Below are 17,639 nucleotides of genomic sequence, written 5' to 3' on the forward strand. Positions count from 1 at the left end.
CTTTTCATTAATATGATAATTCTTTTCATTGGGTTTCCATGTTCCAGCTGCATATCCACATATTAAAGGGTTTTCTTTATCAATATCATCTTTTTCAAAAGCTACTAATACTGCTCCCCATCCTATATCACTAGCATCTGTAAATAGTTCTAACTGATCACTATCTTTGGGTAATCGTAGTTTATGTAAATTTTCTACCTTTGTTTTTAATGCTCTTATTGCATTTGTATGATCTTCCTTCCACTCAAAAGTTTTATTTTTCTTTATTAAATCTTGTAGTGGTTTTCTTAATTTTGGTAAATCTTTTATATAATCTGAAGCGTAATTTACTATTCCTAAGAATTGTTGTACTTCTTTTTTATTTTCTAAAATTTCTTTAAAATTCTTTATTTTTGTTGATATATGTTCTTGTAATTGAATTCCTTCAGAGTCTATAATATATCCTAAATATTCTATTTTGTGTTTAAATATTTCTGATTTCTTTTCTGATAATAATATTCCATGTTTTCTAATAGTCTGAATAAATATATCTAGATGTTTTGAATGATCTGTTAAATTATCACTAAATATTAATATATCATCTATATATACTAGAATAAAATCATTCATTTCTCTAAATATTTTATCCATTCTTCTTTGGAATATTTGTGGAGCTGTTCTTAATCCAAATGGTAGTACTATCCATTCATAATGTCCTTGTGGAACGCTAAATGCTGTTAAACATCTAGATTCCTTAGTTAATTTTATTTGCCAGTATCCACTTTTACAATCAAATTTACTAAACCATTTTTTATTACTTGTTTGGTTGATTAAATTTCTTTTATATGGTAAAAAATATCCATCAAATATAGTCTTTTTATTTAGTTCCCGATAGTCTATTACCATTCTAGCTTTTCCTCTTTTTACTTCATTATGATTTCTTACTAAAAACGCTGGGCTACTATGCGGACTTTTACTTTCTTGTATTAGTCCTAAGTCTAATAATTCTTTTATTTGAACTCCTAACTCCTTTTGATCTGTTGGACTATATCTTATTGGTCTGTTTCTAATTATATCATTAGGGTTTATTAGTTTTATTTCAGCATATATTTTTTCTTTTTCCCATAACTTCATTGGATGTTCTCCAAAATTTATCTTTAAGGCCTTTAAATATTTTTGTTTTAATAGTTCTAAATTTATTTTTCTTTCTGCTTTAATTTTACTTATTTCTATTGATTTTACAGGTATTATTCTTTTTAATACTATCCATTTTTCGCAAGGTGTTAACAAACTTATCCTATCTTGTTTTATTATTTGAGTTTTAAAAGAATCTAAAAAGTTATTTCCTAGTAACATTTGTTGTTTCATATTATTTTCTTGGTATATTATAGGTAACCTAAATCTTATTTTTCCTAATATAAATCTTACATTTTCTGCTATTATATCTATCTCTTTTTTATGGTTATTGAATCCTGTTACTATTATTCTATTTTTTGTATGCTTCCATTTGTGTTGAGTAAATACTTCTTCTTTAGCTAAACAAATATCTGCTCCACTATCTATAAATATCTTTTGTTTTATATATTTCGTAGGTTTATATTCTACCTGTGCTTCAATATATATAGCTACCATTTTATTCTATTCAGTAGTTAAACTTTCATTATTACTATCATTTTCATTTATATAATTTATTTCTTCTGGTTCTGTTTCACTTATATAGAATACTTCTTCATCATACCAATTATTATTATCTTCTCTTATGTATTCTAGTTTCATTATTAATTCGGTGGTATCTATGTATTTTACTCCTTTTTGCTGTAATTTAGGACACTTATTTGCATAATGTCCCTTTTCATTACAATTCCAACATTTACAATCTGCTATTTTTGTTTTATTTCTTTTTCTAAACTTTCTCTTATATCTAAATCTCTTTCTATTTTCAGGAGTATTTCTATATTTTTTAAATTTTCTTCTTTTAAATCTTCGATTAAATGGTTTATAAGGTCTATAGGTTTTATTTTGTTTTCTATAATATTCATTTTGATTATTATAATCTAGTTTCCTATATTTCCTATACTTCTTTCTAGTTTTATAATTTTGATTATCACATCCAAATATTAATTTTTTCTCCGTAAAATTACAGATTTCTCTTAATCCTTGTTTTTTATCCTTTTTAATTTTCTGTTGAATTCTATATTCTTCACATTTTCGAGTTAAATATACTCTTAATAATCTAATTCTTTCTCCTAATGTATTTTCTTTAGGTTCTAGATTATTATATTCTTTAGTTATTTCGGTATTATAAGGTGAAGGTAGATGATCATAATACAGTTGTTGATATACTAAGCTTTCATTAGGTAAAAACTTAGCTTCATAAAAGAATTTAGTAAAACTTATAGTATATTCTGGTAATTTACTAATCCTACAACATTTCATATTATTTAGATACATTGTTATTTCTAATTTTCTTTCTACTGCTATATTTTCTTGAGCTACAAACCATCTTTCTCCTAGAAATTCTCTTTTTAATAATATATCAAATGCGTTTAACGTATCTTTCCAGCTTCTAGCATACGTTCTTACTTGTCCCTTTAATTCATAAATAATATTTTCTAACCAAAATGCTGCTTTTCCTATAATTGTTTTTGATATTAGTTCAAAAACATAATCCAGATCTTCTATATTTTTTGAATTCATTAAGGCTATATACATCCCTAAATTCCAGTCTTTTATTCTTCTACCTATTTCTTGATCGTCGTAGACATTATCTAAATCTAGAAAATATCCATTTATATTTATTCCTTGGTGTATTGATCCTATGAAATCTTGTACTTCATTTTGTTGTCCTATAGGTATATTTCCTGGCATTTTAATATTATTTTTAGTTATTATATGATCTTCTATTTCTTCTTCTGGGTATGCATCGTTATCCATTATATTATCTGATTCGGTTTCATAATTTGTTTGTTTATGTGAAGTTTCTCTTTCTTCTATATCACTTTCATCGCTTTTCTCTTCATTTGTTATTATTGCATTTACGGTTTTTCCGAGGGCTTCTAATATTTCTTTATTTTCTTTTATTACTATTTCCTTTTCCTCATTATCTGATTCCTCTAAGTAAATTAATCCTTCTTCTCCTAGATTACTATCTGATGTACTTGTATTACTGCTCTCATCTTGTTCTTTGTTCGTTTCTGGATTACTATCGTCAGACTTAATAATTTCCTTTCCTTTTAATTCTATTTTTAATTGATTAATCTCATTTTTTAAATTATCTATTTCTTTTAATACACTTATTACTTCTAACTTTGTTTCTTTTAATTCTTTCTTTTGGGTTTTATATTTTTTTTATAAAATTTATATTTATTTAACCATTCTATATTAGTTTTAGTTTTTAATTTAGCATTTTCTTTTCTTAATTCTTTTAGTTCATCTTCTCTTATTTCTTGTTTTATAGGTTCATATTTTTGTCTTTCTTTTTCCAGTAACTCTTTTCCATGTTTTTTAAGAAATGTTATAGCACTATGTTCTGTTATAGACATTTTCCTAAAATTTTCCTGATTTATGAAGCTCTGCTAAACCATTTATTGTTCTTTTAACGCCTATAGTTATTTTCGGTTTTGCTTTGCTTATATCCATTAATATAGGTTCTTTAGTTCTTCCTATTACTGTTATAGGTACTAGTTCTGGTTCTTCTGTTTCATCTTTAATTACTTTCTTTTCTTTATTTTGTTCTAAACTATTTTGTATAATGGTTAATTTATCTAATATTTGTTTAAAGATTGGGATTTCTGATATATTCCATAACGCTGTTATTTCTTCCTTAATTATCTTTCTACTAATTTCTTGATTTTCTTCCATCTTTTTTAATATAGCGTTTAAACTTTCCTTTATAAATATTTCGTTCCAAATATCTTTTATTTGGTTTTCAGTATTATTCATATTTATAGGCTCGTTTTCTCCATTCTCCTTTAATTATCCATATTTTTCTTTTCTTACCTTTTATTTTCTCTAATTCTTTTATTTCTTCCTCTAGTTTTTCTTTTTCTTTTAAGTATTGTAGTTCTTTTTTCTGAGACATAATTAATGTTTCTTTTATTATCCTATTAATAGTTTCTATTTCATCTTTCTTTTCATTTATTTCCTTTTCAGGGTTCATATTCTGTCTATAAATCTTAATTTATTCTGATCATTTATTTCTATTCCTTCATTGGTTATATTATATTTTATTTCATTTAAGAAATCCATTCCTAATAATAGTTGATAACTAACGTTATTTTCTATTACTCCTAGGCTTATATTATATTCTAAGTCTAAAATTTTTAATCTCAATTTTATACTTTTTGTTATTATTGTTTCTCTCGAGCTATTTGGTTCAGTTATTATTTGAGGTTCTATTTCCTCACATTTGTTTGAGTCAACTTCAGTTATATGTATTTGACTTTTTGTTGCTCCGGTATTTATTTCTGTTATAACTTCTTTGGCAAATATTCCATTAAATATTATTGTTTTTATTCTTAATTTATCTGATTCGTAACACGGTAATTTTATTAAATCTAATTTTCTACTGGTCATACTCATTGATCTAACTAAATTTATAGGGTTGTGTTCTCTTCTAAAACTTAATCTAGATCCTTCTAATATTGGTTTAATTCTTTGTGTTGGAATTATTTGTCTATTACTAAAGTCTATTGTAAATTCTTCTGGGATTGTTATTTGAGATTCTTCTTTATGTTCAATTTTTTCTAATATATCATTATATAATTTTGGTACTATTATTCCTAATTCCGTTTGTTTCTTTACATGATGGTTTCCAGTCATAGCATATACTATTTTAGTTTCTATACTAATTACCTTACTTCCCTTTTGCATTTTTATTCCATCTAATTTATAATATAATGTTAAAGATCTTTCTTTATTTTCATCTCTTAATGATATGCTGAAATCAGGTTGTATTATAAATTTTAATTTCTGATATATTAAGTTTCCTTTTACTACTGCTATTAATGAATCTTGTATATTTCCTATTATTCTATCGTCTAGTACATATATTTGTATGGGAGTATCAATATTTTTCTGAAAATATGCTTTTATTGTAAATTCTATTGCTCCAAAATAAATATTTTTTAGTTTATTTGCTTCTTTTTGTTTTAATTTAGACAGTTCTTTTTTTATCAAACCATCTGTTATTAAATTTATTTTTGCTTTTCCATTTATTGTATCTATGTCTATTATATTTTCATGTTTTTGAGCTATATATCTAACTTCTTTATTTCTTTCAAAATATGATGTTTTGAATATCTTTTTTATTGTTAGTTCTTCTGTTTCACCTTGGATTTGATTATATATATCTGGTTTAAAACTTAGAGTTTGTGATGTTCCTTCTTCGTATTCATCCATTTGATAATATACATCTTGTGTTTCACTTGATTTCTCTAATGACATTTTTTCAAACTGTATTATTATCCAGTTATATTACTCGATAAAATTATTCTTTTAAGTCCTTGAATTCTTAGTTTATTATTTCTAAATGTTATTATCATATTTCCAAGTTGTTGATAACATCTTATTATTTCATCCGTATTTTCTCTTGTCCATTCAATTTCATTTTTTCTTTCTTGCAATTTATCTAGTTCTATTTCTAGTTTTTCTTGATTTTTTATTAATTCTTTTATTTTTCTATTATTTCTAGTTATTGCATTTGGATCTATCCAATTCATTTTTTTTTAAATTTTTTTGCCTTAAATCATCTATTAATTTATATTGTTCAGTTAATACTTCTTTTAATTCTTTTATTTGAATTTCTAAATTAGTTTCTTTAATAAATTTTTCTCGTTTTATTAAAAGTTTTTCTTCTTCCAGTCTTCTAATTTTTTCATCTCTCTCTTTCAACATTGTTCGTAACCTATCTATAATATCTAATTTTTCATTTATTATTTGCATACTTATTTTACAACTTTCAATATGTTGATTTATATCTTTATTAAAAGTAAAGTTTTTATCTGCTATTAGTTTAATACTTTCTAACTTATAGTCTTCCATATAATATTTATTTTATTTATATAAATATATTAATTGTCTATACAGATTTTTCTTACACATTTGTTTTGTTTCTTTATTCTCTACTATAAAATAAATTAATAGATTTGCTATTATTTTAGATTTATAACTTTTATTCTTATTTTTTAGTAATTTTGCTGGAGGTCTCATTTAATTTTTAATTTTTACTATTCATAATTACTATTCATTTTTTACTATTCATCGGTTGCTATTCATTCCGAAATTTTGCTACAGTAATTTACTGTTCATTTTTTCCGGCCTATTTTCTAACTCTGATACCAGATTCGCGGTGATCGTTTTTTATATCTGATAACCCTAAAGAGGGAAGGCACACAGATATATAATAAACAATTATATACATGATTATATCCAAATCCAAGATAATCTTTAGTTAAACAGAAGATTCACTTTTGTCCAAAAAGAAAAAGAAAAAGAAGAAGATTAACTTTGATTCGGAAAAACTGAAAAAACACGTAAAAACGTTTTTCTATACAAAAACTTGGATCAGGTGTAAAAAATAACTGACGCTAATCCCTAAAAATCGTGTCTTATATAAGACATATTTAACAAACTGTGAATCCTTATATTATTATTTCAAGAGTTCAGATTTAAGTAAACCCTTCCAAAGAAAATATTCGAGGAAGACTAAATTTTTTTTCACTATTACCGGGTAAGAGGACCCAAAACTAAAAGGTCAAAACTATTTGAAAGATTTATAAGTTACTATATATTCTCTTTTTAAACCCTCACGTTAAAATATAACGAATGATACTTTCCGGGTGCACATAATACTGGTTTGGACATGTAAATTAGCTGAGAGTTTGAATTTAATACTTTTTGGGTGCACATAATTTCAGTTTGGACATGTAAATTAGCTCAGAGTTTGAATTTACTGATTCAAGACCTAGATCGAACTGAATATATCCGATTCGATTTCAGGTCTTTAAAGTTAAAAAAATCCGGTTTTCAGTTTGATTCGGTACAATACTTGAAAAAATCTGGTCTAGACCTAAATTTTATGTATTATTATTTAAACTTTACTTTAAATATTTAAAGGTTATATATAAAAATTAAACATTTATACATATCATATTTTAATGATCGAAACTAATTTGTTTTAAATTAAGAGAAATTATCAAAAATACTAACTTCCCAAGTTTTTTTTGCGATTTTACTAAATTCTGGAAATATTTTTGAAAATACGGTGCAACCAAAATCAAGCAGATATGCAACTAATTGTTGTAGGGTTGTTCATCAAACCGCACAACCCGCATAAACCGCCCGCCCCACACCGCCCCTCGCGGTTTAATTAGTACGTGCCGCGGTCGTGGTTTACATTTATTCTAAACCGCACGGTGCGATGCAGTTTGCGGTTTGAAACTTTACTCTAGTGGTTTAAACTGCACCGCACCGCATATTATTATAATATATATTATTATATATATATAATATATTTATATATTATATTTACCCTGAGTAAGTTTTGGGCCAGCCCATTTCATCACTGTTCATTTTTAACCCTAATCTCAACTATCAAGTGTAGCTTTAGCTTACTCCACCTCTTCTAAAATTCGTATCTTTGCACAAACCCTTCATAATATAGAATAATATATACTGATTTTTTTTCTACTTTTGCAATTCATTGGTGTTCGATTAATTGCTTCAATCAATTGTGAAAGGTAATCACTAATCAAATATTATGAATGAATATTAGGTTCTTTTAATTACTTTCTTATTTTTTGTTTCTCATCTTATGACTTCTCTTTTTAGGATGAAACATGATTCACACTCTCCGTCAGTGGGAACTGACACAACTCCAGTGAGTAAAGGTCAGACTGAGTTGCCTACCAAGGATTCAAATACGGTAGAAGGGCCTTCACAGGGTAAAAAACAGGTAGAAATATATCTGATGTATGGGATCATTTTACGAAATATACTAATAATCAAAATAATTCAAGGGCTACTTGCAATTATTGAGGCAAATATTATACGGGTGGTACTAGGAGACAGAGAACCAGTACTCTTAGAAATCACTTGATGACTCAATGTCCTAAGTATCCGTATAGGCTAGAGGATAAAAAACAGAAAATTTTGTGTTTTAAAAAGACAAGTTCTGCTGGTGTTGGATCTGAAAGTGGGGGGAGTAGTAATTTGGTGGCTGTGGGATTTAATCAAAGTGCTTGCAGGCTTGCGTGCACAAAAATGATTATCATAGATGAATTATCTTTTAGATTTGTAGAGCAAGAGGATTTTAAATTATTTTACAGTGTGGCATGTTCTAGGTTTGTTATTCCCTCACGTATTACAATTGCAAGAGATATCATGAAATTGTATTATGATGAGAAGAGGCAATTAAGAGATTATCTTGTAAAAAGTTCGCAGAGAGTTTCATTAACTACTGATACTTGGACATCTATTCAGAATATTTGTTATATGGTATTGACATCACATTTTATAGATTGTGAGTGGAAATGCAAAAAGAATTTTGAATTTTATCCAAATTGCTAATCACAAAGGAGAGACAATATGTAAAACAATTGAGGCATGTTTGAAAGATTGGGGTATTGATAAGTTGTTTACTATTACAGTGGATAATGCAGCCTCTAATGCCCTGGCTATTTCTCACATTAAAAAAAGGTTGCATAGTTGAAAAACCGCTGTTTGTAATGGAAAATATTTGCATATGAGGTGCTCGGCTCACAATCTTAATTTAGTTGTTAATGATGGGTTGAAAGAAGTAGATGATTCCATTGCAGCTGTTCGAAATGCAATCAGATATGTTAGAGCATCTCCGTCTTAATTAGCAAGATTCCAAAGTTGTGTTAAGAATACTACTAAACAGGAAAAGACACTTGTTTGTTTGGATGTGGCGGCAAGGTGGAACTCAACGTTTTTTATGTTGGAACCTGCACTAAAATTTGTTGAGGGTTTCAAATTGCTAGAGGAAGAAGATGGTTTTTATATGCAGTACTTTCTTGATGAAGATATAAATGGAAAGAGTATAGTGGGGCCACCGATACTATAGATTGGGAGAAGTGTGTCACTTTTTGTAGGTTTTTGAGGGTATTCTATGAAGCCACTTTGAGATTCAGTGCATCTTTATTTGTAACATCAAATTCATATTTTCATGAAGTATGTGCAATTCGTGGGAAGCTGATAAAATGGTGTTCAAGTGATAAATCAGTTTTACAGGAAATGGTTGTTCGAATGAAGCTAAAATTTTACAAATATTGGGGCAACATTGCAAAACAGAATATGTTGCTTTATGTTGCAGTCATTTTGGATCCTCGGTATAAGCTAAAATTTGTACTCCTATGTTTGAATAAATTATATACCGAGAAAGAAGTTGATGGTATGATTTCTTATGTCAAAGATTGTTTGCCAAAGCTTGTTGCTCACTACTCAAATGAGCAAAAGCTGAAAAATCTAGAGAGTAATAATTCTCAAAGTTGAGTATCTAATCAAGATGTTGTTAAAATTGTTGATTCAGATGATGATTCTAATATGTTTGAATCAGAATTTGATAAAGAGTGCGACGAAGATGATGCTTTGGATACCAAAAATGAGTTGGACAGGTACTTTCTAGAAAGAAATGAGGATAGAAAGATGATAGAGTATATTTTTATATATATTTTATATGATTTTATTCTCACATTAATTCTGTTTTGCACTGATTTGGATATTTACTTAATAGGTTTTGATGTTTTATTGTAGGTTACAAGAAAATTCTATACTTGGAAGGATTTGGAGCAAAAATTCCTATTTTGGAGTGGAAATAGAAGAAAATTCGTAATATTGGACTACACGGGCTGCAAATACCGATTAGGCCGTATATAGAGATCCAGAAGTCCGATTTTGATGATTTTATAGTCCACGCGAAGCCTAGAGATTTTCTTTAATTCAGAGATGGTCCAATAAGGATAATCCAGTTGGAGAATCCCAGAAACTGCAGAGAACAGGCGGCTATGAATTTTAATTACAGAATCCTACTCGGTCTAGAATTCTCACTTGTAATTTGATTAGAATAAAAAAATACTTTTATTATTAGACAAGACATCAGATTTTATTATAAACTAGGGGAGATAGATATATACGTGGAGAGATACATAGAGAACTAGGGTTTTTCTTCATCTCTTTATTGGATACACTTGTTTTAGCTTGGGTTCATTATTCTCCATTAGTATAAAGTTCAAGGTATTCCTCATTATCTTGTTTTCATTAGTATATGTTTTATATGGCGTTCATCATTATTTTTATTGCTTTTACATCTGGCATGAGTGAGTAGTTTCATTCTAGGGCGCAAAGGGAAGCCATGTTTGCACTATGAATATGCTTTAATTTGATTAGTAGTTTAATGGGTAAAAAGTAATTCTAGTTGATATGTTTTAATACTTAATCTGTGTAATTGGCCAATATCATAGATTATCTTTATGCAATAGGGGTAATAGATCGGGAGATTTTACTCACTAGAGGCACACATACGATAACAGAATTGAAAGTGAGAGCGGGAGCATCACTGGATTTCTGAAAGTGTTAATGCTTGGGAAAGATTAACTTTTACTTTAATTACTTGACCCGCTGAATTGTTATACTTTTATGATTAGCTTGGTGTAAACATGGTGAACCTGCATCGCCCTAGACCTTTAGTTAATTGATTTAAAAACATATATAATTTGCATTATTAAGCTAGTTAAAAACCTTCAATATTCGTTCTTCTCTTGGAAATAATTCATAACAGTTAAATTGAAATTCTTAAAACTTTATCTCCTTGTGGATACGACCTGGACTTGCCACTTTGTACTAGCAATAGACACCGTGCGTTTGCGGTTAGATATAAAGTAACACATCAGAAGAACAAGGATTTTGATATTCTGGCCTGATGGAAAATGAATGCGATCAAATTTCCTGTATTGTCATAGATGGCTCGTGATGTTCTTGCAAATCATGTTTCAACAGTTGCTTCAGAATCTGCTTTTAGTACCGGAGAGAGGGTACTTGATTCTTTTTGTAGTTCTTTGAGTCCTTCTATGGTACAAGCCCTGATATGTACTCAAAACTGGATAAGAGCTACGTCTAGTTGAATTGAGTTTTTTGGTTGCATTTGAGGTTGTATGTAGTTGCACAAATTCGTCAAATGTTGCATCTAGTTGAATGAAGCTGCAGAAAATCGTATTTTACAAAAAAAATTGAAAAAAATAGTATTTCTGAATTTTTTAAAAAAATGTTAGTATTTTTGTATAAATATTTTTGGCCTTGGGTATTTTTTCAAAATAGCTCATAAGTTAATGTAATAAAATAGACGACACTACACTCCAAATTAATAAACTTCCTACTTCATGTGATAAAGTATCGATATTTATCTATTTAAAAATTAATATTTAGTTCTTTAAAAATAAGTTATATACTTACTTTTAAATTTGTAGTGGCTTATCAAGTAACATAACTATTTTATGTCTGTAAATTTGAAAGAAAAATAAAAAATAAATTGTGTAAATTAAAATTTTATATACAAATAAATTAAACCGTTCTACATCGGTCTGGTCCCGGTCCGTTCATGATTGGTCCGGTCCCGAGATTGGATATAGCCGGTTCAGTCCTGGATCTGTAATTCTGAAAAACTCTAGTCTTCGGTCTGGTCTAATTTCAGACCCAATTTCCTGTTCATTTTTATTTAAAATAATTTATCATTGCATTAAGAAAAATGATTAAAATACCTCTTTTTAGATGCCCTTTAATATTTTATGATTTAACAATTTAAATCATATTGAATAAATATCAGGACTGATACTTCACTGATAGAGGAGTATTTATCATTGAAAATTTAAATATTTATTCAATATTTTATTATTTAAACATATACCATATTTAATATTTTATGATTTAACAATTTCCCATTCGGGATTTAGAAATATTTAAAAAATGAATAAAAGTAAAATTTTAAAATTTTAAAATTTTAAGATTTTAGATGACACTCCACTGACAGAAGAGTACCTCACATGTTTCTCCATTGACAAGGAGTATCGGACATGATACTCCACTAGGAAAGGAGTATCATTCTGATACTCCTATGTCAGTGGAGTATCAAGCTGATACTCCATTGAAAATAGAATATCTGATGGGTATTTTGGACTGGTGGGCATTTTGGGCGATTGTTATTTAAAAATGGTTATTTAGGTCTTTCAAGGTGAAAAACCAAAATACGCACCATTTAGGGACAAATGCCCAAAATCAGTTTGGCGGGATGTCTTACCCAAAATACCTACTGAATACGCATCTGGGGATGCGTGTACAATTTTTTAAATTTTTGTGAAGAACACGCATGCGAGACATGCGTGTTTTTTTGTTTTTAATTGAATACGCATCTTTAGAATGCGTATTTTTTGAAAATAAAAAAGAAAATACACATGTGCCACATGCATGTTCTTTACAGAATTTTAGAAAGCTGAATACGCATTTCGATCCTAAATGCGTATTTCGTGGATATTTTAGAAGGAACGTACCGCCAATCAGCATTTTGGGCAGTTGGAGCTGGAAAATAGTGTATTTTGGGCATTCTTTCGGTCTTTCACCCACACATTAATACAAATGGAATAAGAAATGTTACTCATTAAAATAAATAAAAGATAAATTCTAAATAAAGTGTAAAAAATGTTTTATTTAAAAATTAGTATTTATATTATTAAAATAAAACAAAAAATTACAAAATTTTAAAATTATAAAAATAAGAGAGAATTGCAGATTGCACCCCGTAACTTTGGCTGTTAACGTGAAAATTGACTGTTAACGTTAGTCAATAGGGGTATTTTAGTACTTGCAGAACTGAAACATAGTTACATCCAATTTCACTCTCATTTATCCAACATTTTTACCCCCAATTACCTATCAATTGAAACCCTAATTACCTGTTATCGAAATTGGCATCAATTGAAAGCGTAAAATGAGGGGAAAAGTAAGATTTGTGGACGATGAAGCTCCCGATTACAGTGTAGTACCTGATGGTGAAGTAACTCAAGATGAAGGTTAGTAGTTTGAACTTAAATTCGTTTATAGATGCTATGCTTTGCATTAAAGAAGGTTGTTGGTGTTGTTGTTTGTCCCTTTATGTTGTAGTAAATGTAAACATGAGTTCGATTAAAGAATGTAGTGGTCCTTTATGTTTTTGTTGCTTTAAATTTTTTTACTGTAGTCACATGTATGGTGGGTCATTTGCATGTTATTGTATTTTACTCAATTCTAGGGTTTAGTAATTGAATTATTTTTTGTTTCAGTTGGCTCTGTTTTCTTTACCATCAAAGTAAATTATGATAGAGAATTTACTGAGCATTTTAAGGATTACTCTGGTGGTAAAATAGCGTACTTCGACTTTTTTGATAGCAAGAAATTTAAAATGTGTGACTTGGATGCATTGTTTGGAGCTTTGGGGTTAAAAATAGGTACCTACAATACCTGGTTATTGCTTCCATACCATTTGTTAGAGTTAGGAGCACTACGGCCAGTTATAAATGATAATGATGTGGATATCTTTACGGATCTTATTGAAGTTGGATATTGTAGTTTTGTTACATTGTATACTACAGTAGCCACAACAGAACCAATAAGAGATAGTGATGGTTTTGAGGACTATGATTTCTCCTTTACTCAATTTGAGTTGGATGAAAGGGAACAAAGAGTATCTGAAATGATAGAAGAGTGTAACAGAAGTGAAGTGAAAAATCAAACTAAAGGGGAAGAAGAAAAACATGTTGCTGCTGACATACCATTTGAGGCTGATACCTCAAATATAGATTCTACTGAAACTGAAGCACCTGCACCAAGGAGGAGAAAAAGGGTACCTCCTCCAAATCCACCTTTTAGAAATAGAAAAAAGGGAAGATACTCAATGCTCAGAGTAAGTTTTTTATTTATACACTGTCATTTTGTATCATGTTATGTGAAATTATGTGTAATATGATATTATATGTGTTTGGTGTAGCAGGGGCTGTTTAAAAATACTGAGGATACACCACTTGTAGTAGATGATGATGCTGACATGCCACCTCCACCTCAACCAAGTCAACCAAATGACACTGATGTGGCAAATGATAGAAATGTGATAAAGGAAGATCATGAGAATGTTGAGGGGTTGACTGATGATGGTGTTCATGAGGAAGTAGATGGTGTTCATGAGGAAGTAGGTGGATTAGATGATGATCAAGCTGATGTAGAAGATAATGACAAAGAAGAAGATTATGACAGTGAAAGCTCTGAAAGTGCATTTGATAGTGATGAAGAGAGGATGGCAATTAGTTCCCGTGATGAACAAGACATTGCATATCCAAAGTTTAATGAAGTAACTGATATGGATGATCCTCAGTTCAAGCTTGGAATGGTGTTTAGTTGTGGTGCTGTTTTTAGAGCTGCTGTTAGAAAGCATGCTATTGTGCATCAAAGAGGAGTATATTTGAAGAAGAATTTGGCTGATAAGATAAAGTGGATATGCACTGAAGGTTGTAATTGGAAATGTTATGGTATCAAGATGCAAAGATCAACAAATATCCAGATTAAGATATTGTTCACAAAGCACACATGTAATCCTGCTTGAGAGCAGAAGCAGGTGACATCCACATGGATTGCAGAAGCATATGAAGACCAGATAAAAATGAATCCAACCTGGCCAACTGAAGCATTTCACTCCAAAGTGGTGAATGACTTGAAATGCAATGTTTCATATTCCATGATTTATAGAGCTCTCAAACAAGCAAAAGAAAGTATCTTAGGGAAACATGAAGAATAATTCAAGTTATTGTACAGGTATGGGAATGAACTGGAAAAAGCCATGCCAAGTACCATAGTGAAGCTAATGACAGTGGATGCAGAAGAAGGTGTAGAAGGTAGGAGATTTAAGAGATTTTATGTTTGTTTGGGTCCTTTGAAAAAAGGCTTTATGAATGGATGTAGACCACTGATAGGTCTGGACGGATGCCATTTAAAGGGGCCATTTGGAGGTATCCTGCTCATAGCAGTAGCCAAAGATCTCAATGATGGTATGTATCCTGTGGCATGGGCCTATATTGAAGCTGAAAATATGATTCTTGGAGATGGTTCCTCTCTTTACTAAAATATGACTTGAGGATGGTAAATGATGGTGGTTACACCTTCATTAGTGACAGACAGAAGGTAGATATATACATTCATATCAACTTTTAAAATTCTTCATTTATGGTATTTATATTTGTAATTGTCACCTTTTAATGATATGTCCAATTTTATAGGGCCTTGTTAATGCCCTTGAGGCACACTTTCCGTCAGCAAAAAAAAGATTTTGCGTAATGCATTTATTCAAGAATCTAGCTGGGCTGTACAAAGGAGTCGGTGTAAGGACCCAACTGTGGGCTGTTGCCAAGGCAACAAATGAGTACTTCTTTAAAATGCATATGGGATTGCTTAAAAAGGTACATTGAAATCTTTAATTTACATATATCATCAATGCTAGGTATATATTAAAATGCATAAAGGACTAACACAATTCACTACAGACTGAACAAAAGAAAAAAGAAGCAAAACAAACTGCACTAAGGAATGAAGAAGGAAAGAAGAAGGATGAATCAAAAGTAAAAGATGTGAAAGGAAAAGGAAAAGCAACAAGTGACTTGGATGAAGCTGCAAATGGTAAGAATGTGGGAAAAATTGGTGGAATTAGAATTCAGGAGCCAAGTGCTACACATGGAGGAACCTTAAGACCATTTCAACCACCAACTCAAAAACAAAATGGGCCTTTAGACATTGAGGTTGAATCATATGTTGCGAAGAAGACTTGGTGTCCTTAGATGTTAAATTTATCTTTTATCAAGTAATGTTGTTGGTCAGTCAAGGGTTAGTTTTTGGTAATAACAAAGTATGTTCTGTATTTCACTATGTAATGAGGTGAAACAACTCCCCTCTAAACCAATTTATCTATATGTTTGAACCATGACTTTTGTTTAATGTTGGTTAATCTATCTTTTATTTGAACCATGACATTGTTTAATGTTCTTATTTTATGCATTTGATAGTGATCAATTCACAACACAGAAACTAGAATATTCAACATTATTCCGTGAAATTATTCATAACAGAAACTACAGATTCATACTTCATTGTTCTTACACAATACACAATTCATAACAGATACTACACATTCATACTTCCAATAATTATTCATAACAGAAAAGCTTAATACTTGCACAATTCAAATATTAAACATTACATTTCTGATACTTCATTGCTCTTACAAAATACATATAATCCAAGTAGAACCCAAGTCACAATGAGCAAGGTCAAAGCTCTGCCACAGTGACATCTAGATCTTCGACTATTTACCTCCATTTCCGAATACACCTCAGCTTGTTGCGACATCACCACTTGCTGCGATAACTCCATATTCATAGATTCTAAAGCATTAATCCGTTTAAGCAGTCCCGGAATAATGGCTTGAGCATTATTACATAGTGGTGGTTCCACCTACTTGAAAAAGTTACACTTGTAATCCACACAACTGATGAATCGACGACCAGGATTTGCATTCGTCCAAGCTGTTCTTTCCGCCACCCATTTCGATGGACGATAATTACACCTCTCTACCATGATTACTCAAGAAAAAGTGTGTGACTTGGATGAAGAAGACAATTGTTGGGTATATACTGATTAAATATGAGCACAATATATACACACAGAGTTTTTACCGTTCAAAAATAAAATGCCAACTTTACCCTTCAACCCATTAACGTTCACGGTCAATTTTGACGGAAGGGTTGCAACGTGAAACGAGTTTCAAAATTAGGGGGTGCATTCTGCAATTTATGAAAACAGGTATACAACTTTGAATTTTAACCAAAGTAAAGGGTGCAATCTGCAATTCTCTCTAAAAATAACAAAAAAGGTAAATATCTAAAATTATAAATACAGAAAAAAATTCCATCTGTTTTAAACTATTATAAAGTAACATCACAATACCACAAGATTGGTATTATTTATTAGAGAACATACCAAAAATATTAATTTTTCTAAGTTTATTTGAGATTTTACCATCTTTTACCACATATGCAACTTCTCTGGAAAAGTGCTGATTTTTTTGTTGCTTTGAGGTTGCATGTGGTTGCAAATTATATTCTTGCAAAAAAAATTGTAAAACCTTATTTTTGTAAATTAAAACTTAAAAATGTCGTACTTTTGCAATTTTTTTTTTTTAAAAAATGTATTTTTTCTGAATAAACCTCTATTTATTATATGAACAAGAATAAACCAAATCAAAACAAACATACCCATAATACATCGCTTAGAGCGGTGTTTGCGGAAGGTAAGATGTACGCAGACCCTGCCCCTATCATGAAAATAGGGAGGTTGTTTCCGTGAAAACCTTTGTCTTAGTGCGCAACAAATAAAGTGTGTGTGATACAAAAGAATATTGATATTAACTGAACCCATGACATTCTTCAAATCAGACTTACCCTGAACTATATGCATATCCCAGTAATCCTCATGTCCAAAATGGTTCACACAAATGTTCGTCGAAGCCCGTATGCTTCTGGATCTGTGAAACTAGATAAATAAGTGATCGTCTCGGTCGCGGCTTCCAATTAGAC

This window comes from Apium graveolens, chromosome 6 (genome assembly GCF_009905375.1).
Source record: "Apium graveolens cultivar Ventura chromosome 6, ASM990537v1, whole genome shotgun sequence".
In the NCBI taxonomy this organism is placed as follows: Eukaryota; Viridiplantae; Streptophyta; class Magnoliopsida; order Apiales; family Apiaceae; genus Apium; species Apium graveolens.